Source organism: Ornithodoros turicata, chromosome 4 (genome assembly GCF_037126465.1).
Source record: "Ornithodoros turicata isolate Travis chromosome 4, ASM3712646v1, whole genome shotgun sequence".
Taxonomy (NCBI): Eukaryota; Metazoa; Arthropoda; class Arachnida; order Ixodida; family Argasidae; genus Ornithodoros; species Ornithodoros turicata.
In genome coordinates, this window is record NC_088204.1 from 26,898,212 (window position 1) to 26,923,468 (window position 25,257).

The window sequence follows — 25,257 nt, forward strand, 5'->3', positions numbered from 1 at the left end:
GGTCTTACTGTCATGCATTCTACTCAGCAGCTGGCATCCTGGGCATTCTTTCGACCATACAGTGCATTCTTGACTAACTTCTTTTGGTACTAACATCAAGTTGCAGACTGTTTGCAAACTTCACAAGATGTATTTTCCCACACGCATGTTGCAGAATATTGTCAACGATTACAAGGTTGTGCAGAAAACTATTTACAAAGCTTAGATATAATTACTGACATATGCATACATGAAATACAAAGAGGAAGCTCAAGTTATGTACATATCTACATACTTATATTTACAATAACTCTGGAACAACAAATGCTTTCCAGAAATCTTTTGCTTTAGCAAGCAAGCCTTGCACGAATGGCTTGTATGTTACAACATTTATGATAACACGGTGAAGGTCATTTGCATGCGAGTGGCTTAACGTGGGAGCACCTGCATCTAATTCCCTTGGGGCAACAGGGCTCCACACAACAAAGTGAGCTACTTCTTTCTGACAGACATGGAGCTGAGTTTGGACTTGCGTATAGTACTCATGAGTCTCACTGAGGACGCAATTCTCATTAAGAAATTTAGCAGCTTAAGAAATTTTGTTATGGACTCTTCACTTCATGCCCAAGCTTCATGCATAACAATTTGGGTCAGCTGTTGAGACTCCAGTCTATCGCACCTTTGCGTCAATGACAAACACAATATCATAGATCTTGAAGTCCTTGTGGCGTGTCTCCATGAATGACTTGTAAGCATTTCTTGCAATCATTTCGTGGTCTTGTCCCCACTGCATTTGCTTTGTGGTGATGGCTGGGACTCTCTGGAGGATTGTGTCAACTATACCTCTAGGACTTGTGGTTAGCTTTCGTGCCTTGACCTAAATTACACAAACATTATTTTCATTCTTCAGTTTTATATGCATCACACATTTCATGCGCAACATTGTTCGGGTCAACTGAGACTTAAAGTGACAGTCCGGTCGAAAACATAGGTCTGGGAAACACCGCCTTATGATTTCTAATACTCCTCACAACAACTGCGCAAAGTATTTCAGAAGAAATCGTATCGCACGATTTATAATCGACTTTTTTCTATGCAGCAGTTGGTCCTGAGTAAAGGCCGCAGCGAGCTCTCGCGTGACGTGCATAAGAGCAATGCCGCACGTGACTTGCGCATGCCTGTTTGCGCGATAATTGATTGTTGCGTGCTAGCATTTGTCCATTATGATGTTTTTGAGTAGCAATCACGCGTTATGTAGACTAAAATGCAGAGTAGCGTCAATGTAAACACAGGTATCACGGCGTAGCCTTCTGTTCTGTACACTCATAGACAAAACACCTCTCGGCATTCCCAGCAACGGCGCAGTCCTCCGGTCCACTTTGTCCATTGGGGACGTCATGCTCACGTGACGGCTGACGTACATAGAGGATCCTTGGGGCAAGGAGTATGCGAGGGAGAAAAACGAAACCGGATGTCTTCAGAGGAGTATTTTTTATTCGATATCTCGAAAACCACGCCATTTTGTGAGCTGAAACTTTCCACCCAGCATGTAAGCCTCCGTGGCAGTTGGAAAAAATCAACTTCCGGTTTTCCCGAACTGTCCCTTTAAATGTGGCAAGTTACTTGCCCTATGCATTATGGATGCTGTAATTCTTCCGTATCTTGCCTCCTTCCACAGGTGGCTTGAAGACTGCTGCCTAGTTGACTTCTCAATCCTTTCGATTTCAGTGATAGGCACGAACAGGTCGTGCATTAGTGTCTCGCAACTGGAACCAGATTTTGCGGCATTCCTGAAAATAGAGCACATGAAGTGTAATAGAAAATGACACGCAAGGCCTTGCATACAATGCTTGAGGTCATTACGTGTCTTCACAAGGATTTCAATTCAATTTAACTACCTTAAAAATGTGCAGCACTCTTCATCTTCTGAAGCGGAATCTGTATCATTAGGGTCCATCTTTGGCACGGATCTTAGGACAACTGCAGCTGGACTGATCTCTCTCAGTCTTTTAAATATGTGCGCATCGGCGGGATTATAAAGCTCAGAAGTGTTGTCAGGCTCTTTCGGAATTGATTTCCTTGGTTTTCCAGGTTTGCTGAGGTTCATCTCATCAAGGGGTACCATAGTTGACTGCAAGAACGTAAAATGCAGTTCATTGTGCAACTAAATAAGAAAACAAATATGACTACCTTCTTGTTAACTTTTGAGCTCCAGGCACATGGAAGAGATGTACATGATGCACCTTCTGCAAGTCTGCGGCTTGTGAACTCGACGGCGAACAAAAGGGCAGCTACGTGGCTGCACACCTGTTAAACTGTGAACAAATGTAGAACACAAAAACGACCTTCACTCATAGGTAATCAAATCACGGGAACACGCCACTTCCCATTTTGACGAACGTTATCCATAGTGAACAATAATACGCAGTCAGAAATCATGTCTCACCCCGCTTTGCATGTGCAGTGACCGGCGCGTACTTGGCCCGTTGCAGAGTTCAAACACACCCACGCCCTGTGGGGATCGCCAGTAACTCTCTGCGACGGCACAATCTTAGCTTTCACAAAACAGACTCCAGATCCATGAGGCTCTCGTGTTTTACACTCCCTTACGAAACCTGCTTTGCAAAAGCGTGCAAATTGAGGACCGCAAGCAACCAAAGTTGGGCTGTTTCAGAATGCATATAACGACAAGTAACTTACCAGAAGTAAAGTAATTGTAGGCCTCTAATGACTTGTATGCTTGTACAGTGTCCGCAGTAAACTGACTTGGAGAGAAAATTAAGTAAACGACGATACTGGCGATCCTTGTCGGCGGCATGGTGCGCGGCTCTGACGTCCAGTCGTTTTCGTGAACGGCGTACGGATCTTCGTGTTGAACACCGTTAATATGCAACTTCTCCTTGTAGCGACACTTGTCATGGTCCTTCAGTGCATTAAAATAATCCGACATCATGTGGATTCAATGATTAACTGCCGTAGATACAAGCGGCACACCTCCAAAACGTGCCGATGTCACAGCGCAACAGCTGGAGAGACGCTTGTTTTGCCCACACCAACCCCGCGCATGCGCAGGTGGCGCCACTTGTTTGTAAACAGTAAAGTGGTCTATAGGTTTTCAGCCTCATTTATCGTTGAGAATGTTGCCAGAGGAAACCTTGCTGTTCCCTTGTAGCAACAAGATTTTGACAACCTCCCGAATGCCACTGTGTTGCAGGCAAAAAGGAGGCGCCTCACACATGATGAAACAGCAATTTCACTTGAGGCACTTATAAACGGCCTCTTAGACTCTGCTGCAGCTGTGCGACACGACGAATGCCACCTCCTAACAACAGTGCGGCAAGCAGATCAGCAAAGAGCAACAAACCAGAGCCCTCCTAACACAAACAGTGGTCACATTTTGAGAGGTTAGTCATAGCTTTACATTTTACCATGTATTTATTACTACATAAAATGTGCTCAGTGTAAGGTGAAGCATATGAACGGAGTGAACTTTAGACTTGTTCTGAAGTTACATCTGTAGTGCATGTTTAGCATTAGGACGGTTATTGCTTTTTTAACGATTAAAATGTTGTTTATTTTTCTGTGTTCTGGGTATCCCAGGATCAGACTGGTACTGGTTTGCGCAGAGGTGTAGTTGTGCATTTTAATATTTTGTTTACCGGCACAAGTGTCTGTGAGCTATAATGCTGTGGCATCGTTCAAGGTACATACTGACAGCTGCTTCCGACGAGGCAGGTGAGAGTTCCTCTGGAAGTGCTCCACTCAACCTGCAGGGCGTGCTGAGGCAGTTGCTACAGCTCCACCCAGACAAGACCAACAACGAGCTCTACGATGCTCTGGTGGAGAGCTACTCATTGCAAGATGTCCAGCACATCGAATCTGTCACCAGAGGGCAGAGCACATGCAGTGAATGGAAGATGCACAGAGTGGGTATGGTCACTGCCTCTGTTGCCTACCGTGTGCACACTATAGGGTGAAGTCTCTGCAAACGCAGATGGGGCCACATGACGTGCGCCCTCTGCTAAAGGCCCTCTTGCATTCTAGCAAAAAGTGTGCTAAAGCGATGAAAGAGTGACTCAGAATGGAGGGTGAGGCCAAAGCTGCATATGCAGTCCTCCGAGAAGGCCACGATAATTTCAAGATACGGAAATGTGGGCTGATAGTGAAAGCAGACCTGCCATTCATTGGTGCGACACCTGATGCCATTGTGGAGTGCGACTGCTGTGGAAGTGTGGTTCTAGAAGTGAAGTGCCCTCAGAACATTGAAAAGTTCAAGAAAAGTGAATTGAAGAAATAGAATAATTACTACAAACTAAAAAAGACAAGCCATTATTATGGGCAGACACAAGTACAAATGGGTGTGTCTGAGCTCAAAGAAGATCCCCTCTTTGTTTACGAGAGTGCACAGCGGATGCTGGTTGTCACGGTGGACTTTGACACAGACAATTTCAATGTATTTTTGGAGAGGGGCACATTTTTCTTCAAAAGCTACGTTCTGCCCACGATGCGGGACATTGTTTAATTCTGACAGAAAGAAAACAGAGTGCCAAATGCTACAACTTTTTTAACAGCTTATTGTCATGAACCCTTAAAACAGTAAACAAGTGCAATAAAAGAGCAAGCTATGTCAGTTCAATAAAAACATCTAAAATTTGTTATGCCGAACACTAACAGACTAGTCATACTAATAATAAAACACAGAACTAGCAGGCATTTAAAACCTGTTATCGCCAGAGGGGGTACATGCTTCTATATAAATGTTTTCTTGTGTGGTGCTCTTATCCAGAAACTTGTCTGCACTGAACAGTGGCTTTGATAAGTTTGCAATGCCTGCAGTGATGGTGATTATAGCATCAATGTATGGGAAGAGCTCCAGCGGTATTCCATTCTGGAGTATCTTGAAAAGTTTCATCCTGTGGATGGCCCTTTCGACATGTACTCGAGCCTGTGCAATTGACTGATTTTTTCTTCCCTCCTGTTGTGTAAGCTGGTTCTGACCTTTCAAGAATGGTGGCCGTATCATTTCAATTCCTTTTTCGTTGCAAAGTGATTCAACCAGGAACCCCTTGTCAACCATGACAGCATCATTTCGCTGGCACTTCTCGAGAACCTTACTCTCTTTGACACTATGACGTCCTCCCAAGTGTCTGACAAGTGTCTGACGTCCTCCCTCCATATGCTTCGCTTACGTAGCTGATGAGCCCTCCTCGGGTTTCACAAACGAGAACCTTTGCAGTATATGTCTGCTTGTAATGGCTATAGGTTAAAATCCGTGATTGCAAATCAGAGTCTTCATAATCTTGGATAGACTGGTCACTGTGCTGAGACACTGCTTCAATGTCAAATACGTCGCATGTGATTGCGTTAGGCGACATCGTGGAGCGCGGAACTGTACAAACGAGGACAAACATGCAGTAAAGGGGACCGCCTTACTTTTCCTGGATCTCTCTGCCCTCTGTTGTCCACTTCCACTTTTGGGTCTGTCCAGTGGACGCTTTGGAAGGTTGCGGCTTGGAATAGCACCCGATTCTAGTGTTCTTCTTTTCCAACCTTAAAACGTGCGAACATACATCGATGACTTCACGACGAAGGGCAATAAGTAATGCAAGAGAATGGAGTCCGGAGCAGCACCCCGCGCTCGCAAGAGCACAGCGCGAAACCTGTACCACAATTAAAATATATTATTAATAACAAGAAACTGGCGGTTTGTGCAATGGTTGATAAGAAGAAACCTTCCAGCTTAATGAACTCAAACGTACGAGCAGCGCGGCGTTACCAAACGTGCGTGTACCGACCGAGTACACGAAATCCTCTGGCTCAAAATGGTTGCTGCATACCCGAAAAGTATCCGAAACTGCCTTGACCATGCGTAGTTTTGCAGCCCAAGCCTTCCAGAGTTTCGGGTCTTTCGGATATAAATGAAAAGAGAGCCCTTCATGACCACCGGAGCTGCTGCAGCCCGGTACTGTGCAGTACATCACCATTCTTTCGTTTTAATGGCAAATTCTGCCGGTCAGAGCGGTAAAAGAGACCAATAATACACGGTATCTGTGAATGGATTTTCAGACGCTTCGAGGTAACACACGATTGAACCAGTACATACTATTCATACAAGGCGCAACGCATGGCATATCAATCCATCCCATCCAGGCAGTGATCCTGCATTCTACGTTAGTGTGACGTCACATCCAATCACGAGCGGCTGCTCGGAGCGACGCCCGTGGTCGTTCTCGGGGCGAATACGACGTTGATTTTTGTTTGATTTTACCCGTAATTTTCTCATCTTTCTGGTAAAATCATCTGTTACTTGATGTCTACTTCCGTTTGTTTAAAAAAGACATAAGCCCGGCTACGGACCTACATCCGACATTTTTAAGCGATTCATCGAGGGGTAAGTGCTATTTCTTCTTGTGGTATTCCTCGCATTGATAAACGTTACTCATAGATACTTTTCAACATGAATGGCACCGTTCCAGAAGGTTTCTCTCGAAACTTAGCAGCTCAGCATAACGGATTTCAGTGAACATGAAAGAACTGATGTTCTGAGGCTGGGACAACATAGAAGGGACAAATACATACAAAGCCTCAAAATTGCCGCCTGCGTCGATCCCGTCGTATGAGTGTGTGTATGAGTGAGCAAAAATGTGAGAGTGAAAGGAGCTGTTAGAGTCAAAGAGTAGCTGGTTTGTCCCTTCAGATGACGCACCCTGGAAGTCACGGGTGTTGCAGAAAATGTGGGTTCGAGCCCTACAGCTAGCTAACCTTTTCAGTGACTTTCATCTTTCATCATCTTTCATATTTCAGTGATCCATTGTGGTTTTTGCGTTGCTTTTAGGATAATGGACTACGTTTTGTTGAAAATATGGTCCAGTAAAGTGTGTATTGTGTATTTCACATCAAACGAATTATAACCATTTCTCAAGACGACTGCGTGCTGCAGCTGTCTTTTCCAACTCCTGCGTGGCTACAAAACTGGAATGCTGGAGGTCTTCAGCTCAAGCCCCCTTTTTCGTAGTCATTCTAAATAAAAAGAAAAAAAAAAAACTTCCGAAGTGAATAAATTATTCTGCTTTAATCCGTTTGCCTAATATGGTCGACGCATGATATGTCAATTAGTTTCAAATTGTGAGTGAATGAAAGCTATCCTGATCTTTTATTCAGAATGTCACGTATTGGACCACTACCAGAGCGTGCTTAAAGAAATCAGTGCCTTGATGGGGGTATCACTGAAGTGTCCACCACCAGACCTCTGCCTCAGAGCCAGTGATGATGGTCAAGATTTTTCTAGCGGATCTTGTCCTGTCATGCTGAAAACTGTAAGTTTAGTTATTTGGTCTGTATTCATAACGTGTGCGTCTTGTGGTGTGGTGTACTTTTCTCAGTGTAACCCTGACCTCAAGCTATCTTCCACTTTCAGAATTCACCCCGCACTTCGGTTACAACACTATGAACCTATCGCGCTGTGATGTTTGCTTGAAAGGAATACAATCTGGTATGCTGTGTTGTTTTTCTTTTAAAAGGACTTCGGGTATCCATAATAAGAGGCCTTTATAGCAAAAAAGCCAATGTATAAGAAAAGGCATCTTCTTGATACATTACTATTTTTCACAGTTCAGTGCCGTGTTTATTATGGGCCTATCGCAAGGCTCCTAATGACACGACGGGGGTGTCACCCTTCGTGCTGATGTACGGCAGAGCTCCGATGGGACCATTATGTATACCTCAACGTACATGGACAGGAGAATGGACCCCGCCGGCAGGGCTAAATAAGCCAGCGGTAGAATAGTTGACCGACTTAAGATAAAAAATGGCAGAGGCAGCGGACAGAGCTCGGGCCAGCGCGAATGAACGGCAGACGTCGTACGCTAACCAGTAATCTCCGCGCGCGACCGAAAAGCTTCGACGTTGGTGATCAGGTCCTAATAAACCTCTACCCGAGAAACGTCATCATGACGTTGTAGACAGACCGAAACCAAAACAGATCGGAAGTGGAGAGCTGGGTTCCACGAATGGGCAATCGTTCGCTGCCTCCTATTGAAAGAAAAGTAGGACCGAAGGTCGCGTCCTTTTCAGAGACCATCGTAATCCCCTCACGACCGTGGCTTTCGGGCGCGACCTTGTTCGCCACTAGCATTGAACGTAGTTCAACTCTACCAAACTCGTGGCGCTATCGAACATTATGACGTCATTTGTTTACAAACAGGTAGAGGTCTATTCTGGAAGGAGAAACGTCCGGAAAGCTGCAGGCAAAATGGAAAGGGCCGGCCATTGTGCAGGAGAGAAGGAGGCCAGACAGCTACATTGTAAAGCTAAATGGGGAAAAGCAAAAATAGGACCACGCAAATAGATTGCTGCCTTATATATCAAGGGCGAATGCGGTAGGTGTCATCTTCGAAAGTGACGCAGAGTTCGGTGACGTGGAGGGGTGTTGTTTCCAATGTAGCCCCTAATAGACGGATTATCTCCGATGAATAGAAGGCGCAGCGAATTACATCCTGTACTGTGAAACTTGGGCTGTAGGACCACAGACATGCAGATGATCGTACCATGTATTTGTCCAAAATCATTTGAAAGTGACTGTTCAATGCATATATTGCGCGCATATACGAGCAAAAATGCGTGCGGGCACGCAAACTCAATGTGGATCATCAAGAACCATTTGCGCCCAACTCAATCAAGCGAGGTATTCTGCTTTTTTCGTCTAAGGTTTTCACAGTTGGTTGCTAGGTATTCATTAAACTTCGTGAGACAAGGGGCTAGTCTTTTTTCTTTGTCGGTCGCATGATTATGCATCTTAATGTTGAAATGCCGTTCATAATGAATCTGTATTCTAATGTACTATGTTCTAACGTAATAACATGTACAAATAAAATAGGAAAGCTGTCCAGATATGTCAGCATTGTGGAACGATTATTTCCGTGTCTAAGAAAAATTCCGCAAGTGGAACCTTCACCAAGCGTACCCCACCCCCCTTGAAAGCTCGGCACCGCCCCAGCAGTGAATTTCTGGGGAAATCACTGGCTGTGGGGGCGCTGCGAGCGATAGGACAGCCACTCTCGGCGGCGGCTCTCCACAGCGTTGTTATGGCCTCGTAACCGCGATACGCGGCGTGTGCGGCAAAGGGTTTTGGGTCCAGCGTTGTGTACGAGTCTTTGAGCGAGTTTATATTAATCTCACTCCGTTTATTGTTCAACAGATGGTTGTTGTTTGAGAGTTCAATTGCTATGCTGTCAGATTGGGGTATACGGCACGCATACGGCATACGACAATATAAATAAATTAATATAAACAAAAGGACGTGCACGATAAATTACGCCACATTATTCTTCCCGTGTTGCTACACTTTACATTAGAAGGGGTCGAACGGCAAATTTCGGCCGATCGTATGTGTGGCTAAGAAGGACGGGTCGCTCCGTATGTGCACCGTAACTTAAACGCAATGTCTGAGACGGACAACTTCCCTATGCGCAACATGTCCGAATTGTTGTACAGTGTGGCTAACGCAAACTACATTTCGGTGCTCGACATGACGCGTGGGTACTGGCAAATTGCGGTTGATGCTGATTCCCAAAAGTACACCGCGTTCCAGACGCCGTATGGGCTATATGCGTGGCGTGTCATGTCATACGGGCTAAAAAACTCTGCGGCTACCTTTCAGAGAGTGATGAATGAAGTGCTACGCGAGCACAGGGAATACGCGTGTGCCTACATAGACGATGTAGCCATATTCTCCAACAGCTGGGAGGAACATTTAGAGCATTTGCGCAAAGTACTTGAGGCAATTGCAAAGGTTGGCCTAACTGTCAAGGCGAATAAATGCAAGTTTGCACAGGGCAGCATCAAATATTTGGGCCACGTAGTGGAATCAGGATGCCATTCGGCTGACCCTGACTGAAGCGGTAATGTGTCTCAAACCTCCAACGACTAAAAGGGGCCTGAGGGGCATGTTGGGGCTCTTCAGTTATTACAGAGAATATGTTCCGAACTATTCACAGATAGTGCTACCGTTGACCGAGCTCACGGGTAAAAGGGTACCGAACGCGATACCATGGAGTGAGGCAGCCCAAACAGCGTTTGAAACAGTTAAGTTGGCGCTGGCGGCAATTCCAAAATTGCATGCGCCTGACCCAATGAGAGATTTCACGCTAACAACAGACGCGTCGGAAAAGGCAGTGAGAGCCTGCCTGTCACAGTGTTTTGAGGGCGACAATATCCCAATAGCATTTTTCAGCAAAAAGCTGGCACCCTCACAAACAAAATGGTCTGCAATAGACCTTTGCTATCGTGTGGGCACATGGGTATATGGAGCAAAAATCAATGTGGTGACGAAATAAGCCACATTAAAGGTGTGCTGAATCGTTGCGCAGACGCGCTATCCCGCCTTGATAGGGATCAGTAAGATGTGTGTAATTAGCTATTGCGACGCTACCGAGTTATTAAGCTATGTCCCCGGAAGAAATGTCCCCGGAAAAATTGTTCCCGGAAAAAATGTTCCCTGGAAGAAATGTCCCCGGAAAAAATGTCCCCTGAGGAAAATTCACTTTTGGTACGCGTGGACTGGTTGACTTCGGACGTTGATTTTTTACTATGACGGTGTGAACGTTTGGATTTTTGAGCACCAAAGCGAGTAATTGTATATCCTATTCCATTTCCGAATCAAATATGGAATTCAATGTTCGAGTTCCAAATCGAACTGATGCTTCTACTAAATCGAATATATTTGAATAGTCCCGAAGCTGCACATGTAAGGCCGGCATCTCCTTTTTGTGTGAATAAACATATACCCCCCCCGGCACATGTAGGGAAAAAAAGAGTAAGCGCTATATTTAAGCATACATATACCGTATATGTTTGTATTCCAATGTATGTTGTATATGTATCCAATTACGGTTATGCAACGAGTCGCTTAATTTGTTCGTATTAAATTCCATTTTAAAATGACTACTCACACATAGGAAGGGAGTTGCCTCAGGACAGAAGCCGCCGATATTTCGAACAGAATATCGGCGGCTTCTGTCCTGAGGCAACTCCCTTCCTACATCTCTACCGGTTCGCTGGATTTCTACCCGTCTATACTCACACATAGCATTTCTTTGCCTCGGGAGTCCCTGTGGGTCAGTTTTGGTGAATTTACTTTGTTGTGTCTTGCAACAAAGCGGCCTGTACAGTCATGGGGCTCCGGAGATGTGACACCGCTAGACATATTGAAATACATTTTTGCCTGTCAATTTTGTTGTCCCCCCGCATTTTATTTTCCTTTTTACACATCACACTGCACGTCGATCTGCGCTTTTCTAAAACAGAACTTGACATGCTCCTGGCCATTCCGAATGACATCTTCTCTCCTGATTCGTTGAAACTGGACGGCGTACTACTTTGTGTGACACTTCACATTTGTGCGAATTAGCAGAGAAAATGTTTTTCCGTGTTAGCGCCGCGAAGCAACTGTTGCTGTACGTGGTGTACAGGCGTGGACAGACGACAGCAGGAGGGAGGGTGACGGGAGGTTAGTCTGCGTCCCGGGCCGACTTCAGGGCTAAGTGTGCCGATATTCGTCAGGAAAGTCCGACGGAAAACCCAGAGAAAACCTCAGAGACAGGATTCGAACACGTGTCACCTCCCAGTCTCGAAGTGAAAGGCGATCATCCAAACCGCTACTCCACGCGAGCTGGTACAGAAAAAAGTACGTCCCACTCTTATGTTGATGTTGATGAAGAAAAATACTAGGGAGACGTTAATTCCTTCAAACCTGAAAGGATCGCTGTGTCATCAGGCCTAAAATCGAGTCTCAAAATCCCGGCGTTCTGATTGCACATCAGTCAGTACGACGTCACGCAGGATATACAAGAAAGAAACAAAATAAGAATATCCCAGCCAAGTGTGCACGTTGCATCAACGAACGTGACAATTGATTGCAGTGTATTCGCTACTAGAAATCGTAAGTGAAAGTAGGTCGAGCTTTCCAAAAAACACTTGGTAAGTGGTTAGGAATTTTAGTATTTATTTTTAGCCCGAGGACTTCAAGACCTGCAATATCGCAACCGGGGATTTCGCAAAAATTCCACGCGTACCAAAATTGGATGTTTCCCGAGGGGACATTTTTTCCGGGGGACATTTTTTCCGGGGGACATTTTTTCCAGGGGACATTTCTTCCGGGAACATTTTTTCCGGGGACATTTCTTCCGGGGACATTTTTTCCGGGAACATTTTGTCCGGTTCCCTGTCCACTCTGGTTTTCTGGGTGTGTGCGCGTGTGGATCGGCACCAACTTTTTTGGATTGTTCAAGTTCCACGACAGACTTCTGTGTTTAGAACATTCTTGGTAGGGAGGTGTCAAGTTATTGCCTCCATCAAACTTCGCTTGTAGTGGAATTTTACCGAGCCTCGAAGTGACCAGTTTAAGTGGCGACTCAAGGCTACTCCCGCCGTGGAGCTGTGGGGAAGAAAGGACTCCGTAATACGCACGGAAGGTCAACCAGACTCGTCATAATGGATGAAGGTCGCGGAACGCGAAACCTACCTTGTCGCCGACCTCGGACCGAGGGGTAGCGGAAAGTGAATGTGATTGTGACGATTACTCAGGATTTGGCAGTTGGGTGGGACACTAGTCTCCCCGTGTAAATAAACTTGTATATAGTGTACTCCTAGTCTACGTTTGCTTCATGCACGGCCGGCAAGGCACCGACGAACACCAACCCCTTTCCCCGTCATTACCATCATCGACTAGGGGAAAATCTTACTACTCCCCAAGGCACAATTATCGCCCGATTTCTCCCCGAATTACAGATTTAAAAATAGCCCCCCGATATATTGTTGATCATAATTTAATATTATCAACAGCTCTGAAATGAATAATTTCTACCGAATAGCTTTCGTGCAAAAAAATCGAGAAAATCCGGCCCTGAATTCGAATGTTTGTTTTGCCGTGTTTGCACGCGTATATCTCTCGAGTGTTAAAACATATTGTAGAGAAATTTTTTTATGCTTTAGTATGCCTACAAGCCAGCTGTCGGAGCTAAAATTTTTGGCGCGCAGGTGCAACGCTGTGTGCTATAAAAAATGGCGAACATGCTCCCTTTCGCAGTTTTGTCCCAATTTCGACGCGTGATTTCCCTAGCTATAGATATTCCTCATTGCCATACTTAGTATCAGTTCACTCAGCTTTTAATGCTCTTTCATCTGACATATCTCTCGTGCGTATATCTCTTACAGACATGTGCTGAAACAGGCGATGATGATGATGATTAGTATTTTAATGGCGCAGCAGCAACGGAGGCTATAATGCGCCAAAACATTGTTAAAAAAGTCACTAGGCTGAAACAGGCAAATGTTTAGGCATAGTTCGAAAGAACACGGATTTTGCTCGTCGGTTTCTCAACAAGGCCCCTTTTGATTTCATTTAGATTTTGTCAGGACATGGCCCGATGTTAAAACTTTCATCTGACTTGAAAAAATTCTGCTTCGAAAGGCGTACACTGGCGATTACTGCGTTGCTGCCGGAGGCCAGCTGGCGATACTGCGGTATCGCGTGCCTCCTGTCGTTGCCTCCCTTATTTGGGCAAAGCTGCCTGGCCTTAGCCTCACCTGAGCTTCGTCGGCAAACTTTTGAGGTTCTGCTCAAGAAAGAATCCGCACCTCGGAGTTCGTTATTTTCCACAACGCATCTGAATAAAATCCCACGTTGCCGAAAAGCAGTCTTTCAACGACTAAATTGTCAGCAAAGGCCAGCGTACATGACGGTACGCATACTGTACAAATAAATATCGAGTTCGGAGTTTTCTTTCTTCAGGGATCCCAGAAGTTCCTGCGAAGCTTTCCTTACTTCATTTTTTAAGTTATGCAGAGGGCTTCCAGCACAAAATGCGTGGTCTGTGCTGAAGTTTCCTCTCAGAGCTAAGGACGTGGGCGGGTTCTCACACTTGTCATAATATTAGAGACGTTCAGAGCAAAGTCATACGGCAGAAAAAGGCTGTACGCCGAAATAAATCTTTTAAAATAAAACATTAAAAATCCACGCTTAAAATTCCACCCTTCGAAATCCATTTTCGGAAATAAACCGTTTAAAAATACACATCCTCAAAATAAACGCTGTTAAAATAAATCATGGTTAGGCTTAGGAAGGTAACGCTCCGTATCAAAGTAGTGATAGCCGTATGGGCGACACGATGTTGTTTTCGGCGAAACATGCTATTATGATGTTTCTTACTCATGTTTGTATTGTTATCAATTACATAACAACTTAGGATTTCGAAATATCCAGCTTAAAAGTGATGATGACGATGCGCGTATGAATACAGGACACGCACACTTGATCATACCTGGGTAGTAATAGCATTACTACCCAGTAGTAAGTACCCAGTAGTAAAAATAAATAAATTACTTTTTCTGGTAATTTGTAATGTAATGCATTACTTTTGATATTAGGTAATTTGTAATGTAATTTAATTACATTTGGGCTGTAATTTTAATGACATTACTCATTACTTTTTACAAAAGAATCGAGTGTGTGTTCTGTGTTCGCACTGGCAGAAAGAGAGTTGGGGGACTGGCGAGTGAAAAGAATTCCAACGGCACTATGAACGGTGACGCACTCAATCGGCACGTGAAACGTCAATTCCCTTGGACGAGCCAGTTGCCATAGGCAGGGCACCCACAAACAAACGTTGTTAGGTCAACGGTTTGTAGTCCTGGAGAACCATTGTTTGCGGGCCCCATCCTCCTGACAATCTTCCTGTTGTCGTGATACACTGTGTCTCCTTCGTCTCTACATTGTGGAACGATACGTCATACGTGGCACACTAGCATGACATGTAGAAGAGACTGTGGCGGCCCGTGTGTGATGACGAAGACGTGCCTCTGCTGCCACGCGCTACGGCTCTGGCACGGCAGTTCTACCGGCACCGTCCTAGCGTGAGGCCACGCACATCTGCCCGCTGGGACATTCCATCATCGCCGGTCAGGACTCATGTAGAGGAACACCACCTCCTCTACATTTGGTGACCCGAACTATGAACACCATGTTCGGCGTAATTCGGCCCAATACCATCCGAAATTCCTGCAAGCCCACCTCTGAAGTCATCTCCGAAGGTGCGGTGCATCGTTCAACCGAGGAACCGCTAGGCGACGACGCCAATCCACCGCGGCTCTACTCATCCCAACGCCCGGCCGCGAAACACCGTGGTTGTACCCATCTACCCAGCTCACGTCGCAATGGTCCCACACTCCACGTCACGTCGCCACACGCTTCGTGATGGCACTCCTCGGACTTCCACCAGCGGCACCTTCCCGAGCATCACGCTCCTGTACCGGTCGCGGTACGCCGCTGTCGACCGCCCCACCCGCATCTGCTACGCTTGCGGTCCAAGAACCCTGCCCGCCTCGCCTTCCCACCAGGCTTCCATACAAGACACTGGCAGCTCGTCCACATGCGGTCAAGAGGCTCCGGGACCAACATTCCACCGGGGACACGCACGGAGGCCACAGTGAGTTTTACTCCCGGTCTCCCCGTGCTTCACGATGGTCCTCCCCGCAGTCTCCTTGGCGACAACACTACGAGCCCAGCGCTCACGAACCGGTCGCGGTTCTGTCGCCCCTCTCTGAATTACTTCGGCATACCTGCCCTCACACCGCCCCTGGAACCCGCCCGGTCAGCGCTTGCCCGCACCAACCATTCTGCTGCTACTGCGATTTCTGAACAAGTCGTCCCTGTACTACGTGTCGCCTGTCTTCCTCCACTTCATGTATCAACGCGGACCCCAACCGCTAGCTCTACACCGCTCCGCGTCTGAGGGGGGGAGTGATGTGGCGGCCCGTGTGTGATGACGAAGACGTGCCTCTGCTGCCACGCGCTACGGCTCTGGTTACGGCAGTTCTACCGGCACCGTCCTAGCGTGAGGCCACGCACATCTGCCCGCTGGGACATTTCCATCATCGCCGGTCAGGACTCATGTAGAGGAACACCACCTCCTCTACAAGACAAATAGAAGAGTACAAGCTAACTGTTGATACATTGTAAGCATACATTTTTTTCCTCAAATTTCGGGGAAAGGCAAGTTTCGTCAACTTGTGTGTCCCTTGTGCCTTCCACAAACTCGGGAACATGTATACCAATAATGGTAAAGTAATGACATTGTAATGTCATTACTTTTTCGTAGTTATTGTAATGTAATTTTATTACGTTCAATTGCAGTAATGAGTAATGTAATTCAATTAAATTCTAACTGGAGTAATGTAATTTAATTACATTTTAGAAGTAATTTACCCAGGTATGCTCTTGATCCTTGAGCCAGCTGAGCGCTGTGGACGGATTGCGCGACGACGGTCATTCGCACTGGTAAAAGAAAGGCCAAGAAAGCGCGCACGCACACGAAAAAGAGAAACGCAAAATCAGAAAACATACCAAAGAATGGCCAAACTCTCCTGATAGTCGGCCCTATATTAGACTATATTACACCAATGTCGTGCGTTAGTTGCACTGCTAAAACAGAACTTCACCGAATAATACGCTCCCGAGCATCCGTCATTCCGAATGATATCAGCCCCCCCTCCCCCTACTAAGTTGGCAAAACTGGTCACGGACAGACAGACAGACAACCTACTTCCGGTGTACCGAAATCCTCTTTCTCAGTTATAGCCCTGGCTAGCCCCAAGCGCGAGGGGGGTACTATTTTCCACGGCGGACGTAGAGCCGTCGGCTGTCTACCAATCAGGGACGATGGATGCTAAAAGATTTATTTCGAAGCGTTTATTCTTCAAAGTTTATTTTTCGGAGTTTATTTCGACGGCATGGATTTTCTCATGATTTATATTGAAGAGTTTATTTTGCAAATTTGATATTTAAGAGATTTATATTTGAACGTTTTATTTTACATGACTTATTTCGGCGTCATCCCCAGAAAAATACTAATGCACCTCCCAAGACGCACACAATGCACTTCGATTTCGCTGAAAACTAGACAGTAGCTATGCCTAGCGAAGTACAAGTGATAAAAAAAAGAAAAAAAAGAAATTCACGCTACAATATCTTTTAAAACTCAGGAGGTATATATACACGTGCAAACACGGCAAAACTGCAACACTCGAATTCAGGGCCGGATTGCTCGATTTTTTACACGGAAACTATTCGGTAGAAATGATTAATTTTACCCATGTTGATCATCATGTACGATGAACTTCTAAATATAAAAAAAAATAATGAAAATTCAGGAGGTCCATGGGACCTCCCTGTTTGAGCTGACATGAAACCGGCCTACAATTCTTGCACAGTATAACTGGAGACAATTCTGTTCTGGCTAACCTTTTCAGTGACTTCCATCTTTCAACAGTCTAACTTAACTGGCAACGAGTTCCAACTTCTATCTCTGTTCCATATAAACTCTGTTAAGTGTAATATTTGTGAAGTAAATAGTACATATGCGGGGGCTGGTGATTGTATACTTTGATGTAACACTCATTTTTTCATTGCTGGTGAAGTGATGCCATAAAGAACCCATGTAGCTGGTGGCTATGATGCAATAAAGAGTTTTGTACAATGACATATTGATTTTGTTGTTAAGAATCGCGCAAATTAGATCTCGTGTGGGGGAAGGAGGTACCCGTAAGTGTGCATTGGCTGCACCTCGGCAAATCATTGGGGTACGATACAGGCTGCCGACAACGGACCATTAACATCCCCGTGTTGCAAACCGTATGCCGGACCATGGTCGGAGCCGACCCGGTCGGGTCGGTCGACGCCGGCGCACCGACGTTGGGTCGTCACGCTGTGCTGTCTTGGCATGTACAGATTATCAGCACAATACACAGAGATCTTCCTAAAGCTTACACTGCTCTCTAGATAAGCGTGCCGCGTTGTCTGTTGGCGCAGACGAAGCGCCTCCTGCGTATTCGGATTCACTATGGTGGGGTAGAGCACTGCACGGGCCGACTTTTCCGGGCCCGACCCGGCCCGGGCGCATCGAAAAATGGCCCGGCCCGACCCGGGCCCGGTCCTTCATATTTTTATGCAGCCCGGCCCGGCCCGGCCCGGTGACCCAGTGACTAGAGCCCGGCCCGGCCCGGCCCGGCCCGGTGACCCGGCGACTAGATCCCGGCCTAGTATTTCCAGCCGCGAGGTAGCGTTTCTGGCGATTATCAAACAAATTTATAAGTAAATTTAGAAGGAGAGAAGACAAACATACAAGTGATGGCGGTTTAACACTGTAACCGCACGAGACCAAATTAAATCCAGAACGCACGGGGCGTTATCGTTACACTGTCAAGATTTTGCGGAGATAGAGCATGCTGTCGACAAACTGCTTCTCCCAGTCCCTATCCCTCTCACCAAGCTTTGCCAAAGTGATTGTGAAATATGTGAGGAGCAATGTAAAGTGGCTTGGAGAATGTTCTAGAGGGTCGAATCATATGCATAATGCAGTACCCTTTGCTTGTCTTTGCAAACTATGCACAGGAATGACGCAAGCGCCTGAAGATATGAACTAATGCATCTCCAATGTGTGGAATTAGCTGCGTGGCCCGGCCGGGCCTGACTCTCTGGAACATATTTGTCGGCCCGGGCCCGGCCCGGCCCGCGGTGCTGGCGTATTTTGTCGGCCCGGGCTCGGCCCGGCCCGGAGCACACAGCCAATAACAAGCCCGGCCCGGCCCGAGGGCCGGGTCGGACCCGGGCCGGGTCGGGGGCCCGGGCCCGTGCAGTGCTCTATGGTGGGCTAGAAAGACTGGTGTGCTTACCGCCATATTCAATACATGGAATGCGCGATGCCCCTGTTTTGAAGCCAAGCTCCTGAGCTCCGGCGCTATGCGCTCGCTGCGAACCAAGCGGGTTCTCGTTGAACTAGTCCAACATGTGCCATGTGTGACGGTGTATGTGTGTTTGACTATTTTTATAGTGAATATATTTGGACCAGCACTACGTTGGTTTGCCGCACTGACTGTTTACCAGCATCCGCAGTTCTTTGTAACTAAACCACGTGACATTTGCGACCGTCACGTCTGCCCACTGATCTCTATGTATAAAGGCTGGATCGCGCATAGGAGAGGGGCTCGTGGGAGAGAGGTGCGGCAACCAGCCGCCATGTTGGAGGACCCAACGGCGCCGGCTGCTCCCATAGGAAACAATGGGAAGCGATTTGATTTGGAGCATTTGTTACTCTTTAAACGCTCCTCATTGTTGATTAGCACGCATCTTTCTTAGGAATCAGTGTGCTGGTGTATTCCTACCGTGCTTCGGCGGTGTGTCTGTAGTTTTCATGGTAATTACGTTCTTTTTCTTCTCCGCTTCCTGTACTCCGAATATGGTGTCGTTAGTTACGTGCACGGGGAGCATAAAAATAGAGGAGTTTGGTGAATGAAAACTTATCAATTTAATTCCTTTTGCTTAGAAAGGGTTTGCACTGTTTGTTATTGTAAGGTAGTTTCGTTTGTGTGTGGTTTTCGTTTGTTATTGTGTGGTTCGTTAGGCGCTGTATATGGTTCTCGTTTGGCCTTTTCCATAATCTATTGGCATTCGTATTGTGTTCTACGAGTGTGTTGCAGTTGTTCAGCTGTCGTGGCAGTTCGTTACAGAAATTCGAAGCGCTGTGCACGAAGAGCGCATGACGTAACAAGTGCTGCAAGAGTGATTGCACTTGCGAGGTTAACGCCGCAGTTTACTTCCACCCTACCTCACAAACGGCTTGTTTAAAGTGATACCCAGTAAAATTGTATAAAATTGCACACTAACATCACTGCGAACATGACATGTAGAATTTATAAATTAGTATTACAACACTCGACTTCTACGGCCATTGGTCATTGTCATTGATTGTTGAATACTATGATTCTTGAGAGCTTTGACAACTTCTGTTGTTCCCCGACTAGAACCTTGAGTGCATCAAAGGCTTCCTGTGTGAAACCTGGTTCGCCGTGTATAGAGCTGTACCACGACCTGAGTGTCGCCTGGTGTAGAAGCGAAAGGTTAAATGTCTTCCTGACGTACTCGTATGCCTTTGCTGAATAAAACTGGAGAGTGAGCACAAAGCTACGCAGTGACTGGGGATACTGCTCTCTGCTTACTTTTCCAGCTTTGTTCTGTAGGGTGCGCAGTACTAAATTTAGCTGCACATCAGACAAGGTGCCACGAAGCATGTCAGTGCATTGACTTGATACGAGAGATTTCTTCTCGAGATCTTCTATAACACTCTCCGCAGTGAGTACCTTTTTCTTCAGTCTTCGGGCATTTTCTTCAGAGCATTTCAGCTTCTTCACGTTGTCCAGTGCTTCAACTGTGATGTCTATCTTCCTTTTTAAGGTCCGTGGACTATCTTGCACTGTGTATGTGTGGTCAGCAGCAAGGTTATATGAGGATCGAACTGGCTGAGGTGACAAGACCCCTGGACCTGCAGCCCACGATGGTCCTGGCTGTGAAGTCTCATGGTTGACGTCCTGCTCTACCTCTATGTTATGTCTTGTTGGAGGTGGTTTTCTTGGCTGTACCCTCTGTGATGGAAAGATTAATTATTTTTAGAAGCTGTTGTTCATGTGGGATAAATGACAACATTTGTTAAATTCAGCATTTATTTCCACATTTCTTGCACATGCCAGGAACTGAGGTCATGATGGAGGTCAGTGGGCGCTGCAGTGAAAACCTAGAAATTATTATTTTTCCTTCATTATTATTTATTTATTTATTTTTGCATTGCATGAGAAATACCTAACGAGCTAGTATATGTATTGGTTCCTACAAGCTCGAATATTACGCCACAGGACCCTGACCTTATACTAGGACTGTCTTGAATAATCAAATCAGGGACTTGACTCTGCATTTCTAGGTAGTGAACGTAAAATTACATTGCGAAGAACCATAAAAGCAAAAAGTAGTAGTGTCAGTTCAGTCCAGGAAGTGCAATGTGAGTTCGCAAAAAAAAAGTGTCTTACAAGTCTCCATGACTTTGCACCCAGTGCACAAATTCAGAGCTGTTGTGATCACCACCAGCTAAAACTGAGAAGTTGTGGAACCCCAATATAACAGAATTTTGTTTGCAAGCTATTTCTTGCATTGTCATGAGCCTTAAAGATGATGACAGAAAGCCTAGCAGGGAATGCAAATTATTTTGTACCATAAATTTTGTTGCATAAGTTTTGTTGCGTCATGTATGTTGACTGATGTTTCACTTTGTGGGAATCTCTCATTCCCACTCTCGGGGTGTCCGCTCCCGGCGAGGAAAGCAGCACAACAAAATGCAATAACAAACAAAGAACAAAGGTTTATTTCCTACCAGACATGCATCCGTCACCGTCCTCACCGCACCGCCGACAGAGAAGAACCCATTCCCCAGTCACCTCTGGCTTTTACGGATGTCTACCACGCCCCCTCGAGCGTACCGAGTGCAAACCGTTATCGCGCGCTTGCGATAGCATGTGCCTACGGCACAACACGTGCTCAAAACAGTGCGGAGTCATATCACCCCACATTCCCCCATCCCAAAACAAAACATACAGTCTGCTAAACAAACGAAGGGGGGCCAAAGTTAATCAGAGTTTTTTTTAGAAGTCATCGGGCATATCCAGGACGACGTCATCCATCTGGCGGGGGAGAACACCCAGCTCTCTTAACAGGTCTGGCCGGAGTCTTCGCAATACGTCCACTGCAGTTGCCACATCGGAGGCTGTAGATCTGAGAGTTCTTTCAGCCACGAGTCTTCTCTCGATGGTGTGAACCCCTCCGGTGTGCGCTACGATGTATCTCTGGTACACCACAAGCCGAGCAAAGAATCCGGCGCTCTTCCTCCGTCAGAGGGAGGGGTGGATCTGCTGGATGACGTTCCTCGAGGGTTAATGCTCGACAGGGCAGCGGGACTTCTTCAGACCGGGCACCTCTCAGCGGTCGAGGTTGAGCGGCCCATTTCGACCGAGAAAGCCATCAGACGGGTCCGTGGTCAGCTACTACCGTCCAAGTGGCGACGGAATGAGTGCGGACAATCTGGCGGGCAGATCTGGAATCAGACGATGTACTGGGGCGCTGCTGCCCCCCTCCTCGGGTCCTCATCTTGCGGCGTTGAGTCTGGTCTAAAAGGATTGAAAAAATGCATACACAGTCAGGAGAACACTCCCAGCCGACGAGGTCGTAAGGCCTTGTGCAATACACAATGCGGGTTGCCGTGAATACAAAGCTCCCACGTGAAGAGGATATGCTATGCCAAACCAGGAGCACCAGGGGCTAGTGACCGGAAAAGTGACTGCTACATGCGTCGCCTACGAGAGCGCAGACTGTAGCGGGTAGAAGCTGGTCCGGAATCGGAATCCTGGTCTAGATCCTCGAGGGGAGACTGGAATTACCGCCTGCACTCTACTCATGGTGACAGTCAGTTCTGCCTGTCTCGTCCTTGCAAGGGCAACTGACAGGTGGAAGTGTTCCTGAAAAATTCTGGAAAACACTACGACATCACCCGTGTACGCCATTGCGAAATTATACTTCGCATCTCCCCATAGGGTATGCATTAACCGTTGGAAACTGGCGGGAGAGTTAGACAGACCGAACGGCATCCGTACAAACTCAAACCCCTATGACAGGTAAATGCTGTCTTCGGGACATCCCCCGGGGCAACTTGGTTTTGCAAAAACCCTCTACTACAATCAAGTGTTGACAACACAGTAGCATTGCGCAGGAAATATAAGACCTTTGGACTGCACCAGTTTGGAGCATTTCGTCTAGAGCATCTGATAAGGCACGCTTATGAACACTCAATGGTCTCGGATTACAACGCCAGGGTCTAGCGTTACCGATGTCTATGCTTTGCTGCAACACAGACGACTTACCCGGTTTCTCCGTAAAAACAGTCGCCGATAAGCGTTGATAAGGGCGATGTAATCTCTACCCAAAATTCGAACGGCGATGTTTGGTTCCCTGTCCTCGATGTTATCTCGGACGGAAAGAGCAAAAGGAGCTAAAGCGTCTCCTATTATCTTGCTGCTTGCAAAGCCAGCTTCCGAATTATCAGGGTCACGGATTGTAACATTGTAACCGTTCGTTCGCTCTTTCGGCAGACAGCCGATGACAGTCGGCGAACATTCCGGACTAGGGTAAAATGTCCCTACGCCGTCGTGTCGTGCAGCTTGTAAAGCCGCCGCTATAAGGGAGTCCCGATCGCGTATAGCGCTCGTTATCAAGTTCCTGCAGGCACTTTTACTGAGTATGCCACTGATCCCGGCCCTGCAGGCACCGAGTTACTTCTAGCTGGCTCCTCGTCGGACCAAGGTCACGGATCTGCCAGATTGCGGGGCTTGCTACGTGTAGCGTACCCGCGTAGCGGCGTACGGTCCATAGGGTGGCTCTGTCCGTGGCTGAAGTGCGGATTGGACGGATGCAACTTCTGCAATTAGGCTTAGACGAAACATCACAAAACTTATACAATAACCGAATTGGGGATACGGCAAAGGACAAAACCACGGCGCCCCCTAGGCTAATGCTACCCTAAGCGATACCAGCACCAGGGCCGCACATCCTGCACACCGCCGGGCGAACGAGCGCCCCAAACGTGGGGTGCCACTTGTGGGCTTAGCCGTGCACATGGCTTTCTCGGTCGAAATGGGCCGCTCAACTTCGAGGTGCCCGGTCTGAAGATGTCCCGCTGCCCTTTCGAGCATTAACCCCCGAGGAACGTTATCCAGCAGATCCACCCCTCCCTCTGACGGAGGAAGAGCGCCGGATTCTTTGCCCGGCTTGTGGTGTACCAGAGATACATCGTAGCGCACACCGGAGGGGTTCACTCCATCGAGAGAACACTGAAGCAGAAAGAACTCTCAGGTCTACAGCCTCCGATGTGACAACTGCAGTGAACGTATTACGAAGACTCCGGCCAGACAGTAGTAATGACTGGACACAGACTGTCCGCAACGCTACAAGGCTTCTGGACACGTTTAATTAGCAATTAGAGCTAATTGGGACCCCCCACATTAATCAGGACCCTCCAGGGAGTCATCACACTAATTGGGGAGCATCTAGGACGTGTCCAGACCACCCTGTGCGTTGCGGACAATCTGTGTCCATAAAAATATAAAAAAATAGGTAGAAAATAAAATAAAAAGATGGAAATAGAGTGGAGAGAAACAATTTATTCGAAAATCAACGATGCCGCGGCGAAGAACCCGCTCCGCAACACCCGAGTGACCAGCGCCCGCCATGTTGCTTGTTGACAACTGGTAGTTGCAGAGATCGACGACAGGTGGCCACTTAGTTGCAAGGCATCACACCAGATGGCGCCACCATCATAGCTCTAGACGAGAAAGACAGAGAACAAGATACTAGCGGCAGGTAAAAATGGCAGCACTGCTGAACAAGTCTAGTCATGCGAGAGAAAAGGTCTAACCGCTACTGCTAAAACAGCACGGAGAAAACAGGACACATCGGGGAAAAAGGCTTACGGGGACGATCGCTTAGGCCTAACCACAACACTACGCAGCTAACACAAGGCGGGAACCACACATCGCTAAACATGCGTCAACAGGCTTGGACACCGCAAAACAAGTCTAAATATGCGAGAAAAGGCTTAGCACGAGCGCGGTCACCGCTAAACACGGCAAACATACGAGAAAAGGAGCGCGTCAAATCATTCACCTTTTCCCCCGCGGCAACTTCCAGGCAGAAACTGAGCGAGCGCGGAGAACACACGTCTGCTCTCTACGAGAGCCAGCCAGAAACTTAGCGCGCGCGCGGAGCGCACGTCCGTCTTCCGCGACAGCACGAGAGAAACTGAGTGAGGCGACGCGCCGCGGCAGCTATGGATGCGCGCGCGGAGAACGTCCCGGAGAACGTCAATATATCTACGCTCCGAAATGAATCTCCGCCCTCACCTCATTTTACTCAAAGTACTCTCCACTCTACCCCCTCCGCGCCGTCGCGACGTCTTGAGACGTTCGTCCTCGTCCGACATGAAACACCTCTCCGAAATTTGCCTCAATGTATTGAACGGAAAGGTGGCTCTAGCTCCAGATACGTTCGCGCGTTTGAAGAAGCACAAACGCTTTTTACGACGGCTCGCCTACAAAAAGATTCACAAGAATCCGCAACGTTTGAAGCGCTATCTGTCTCAGCAGCGAGGACAGGGCGTTCTTTCGTCGGTGGTTCCTCTCCTGCTTTCCGCCGTGTTGAACCTTTTCGCCAATGGCCAAGAGAATTGAAGTGACCTCCTCCATCGGAAACATTCTTTCCTCGAAGGAGAGTGACGACGTCAAAGTGAAACTCATACTGCAAGCACTGTATCGCATACTCAAGCAGTACGGATTCGACCCCTACGACAATAAAAA

General features: G+C 47.1%; 1 long non-coding RNA gene and 1 pseudogene across 1 annotated transcript; both read right to left on the minus strand.

Annotated features, from left to right (window-relative positions):
• Window positions 1–649: 649 nt before the first annotated feature.
• On the minus strand, window positions 650–2,929 carry LOC135390477 (uncharacterized; annotated as a pseudogene).
• Window positions 2,930–24,051: 21,122 nt separating this feature from the next.
• LOC135392857 (uncharacterized) lies at window positions 24,052–24,638 on the minus strand. Its single transcript, XR_010422261.1, has 2 exons — window positions 24,569–24,638; window positions 24,052–24,227 (listed from the first exon to the last, which is right to left on the minus strand). It is a non-coding gene; the product is annotated as an uncharacterized LOC135392857 (long non-coding RNA).
• Window positions 24,639–25,257: the final 619 nt, after the last annotated feature.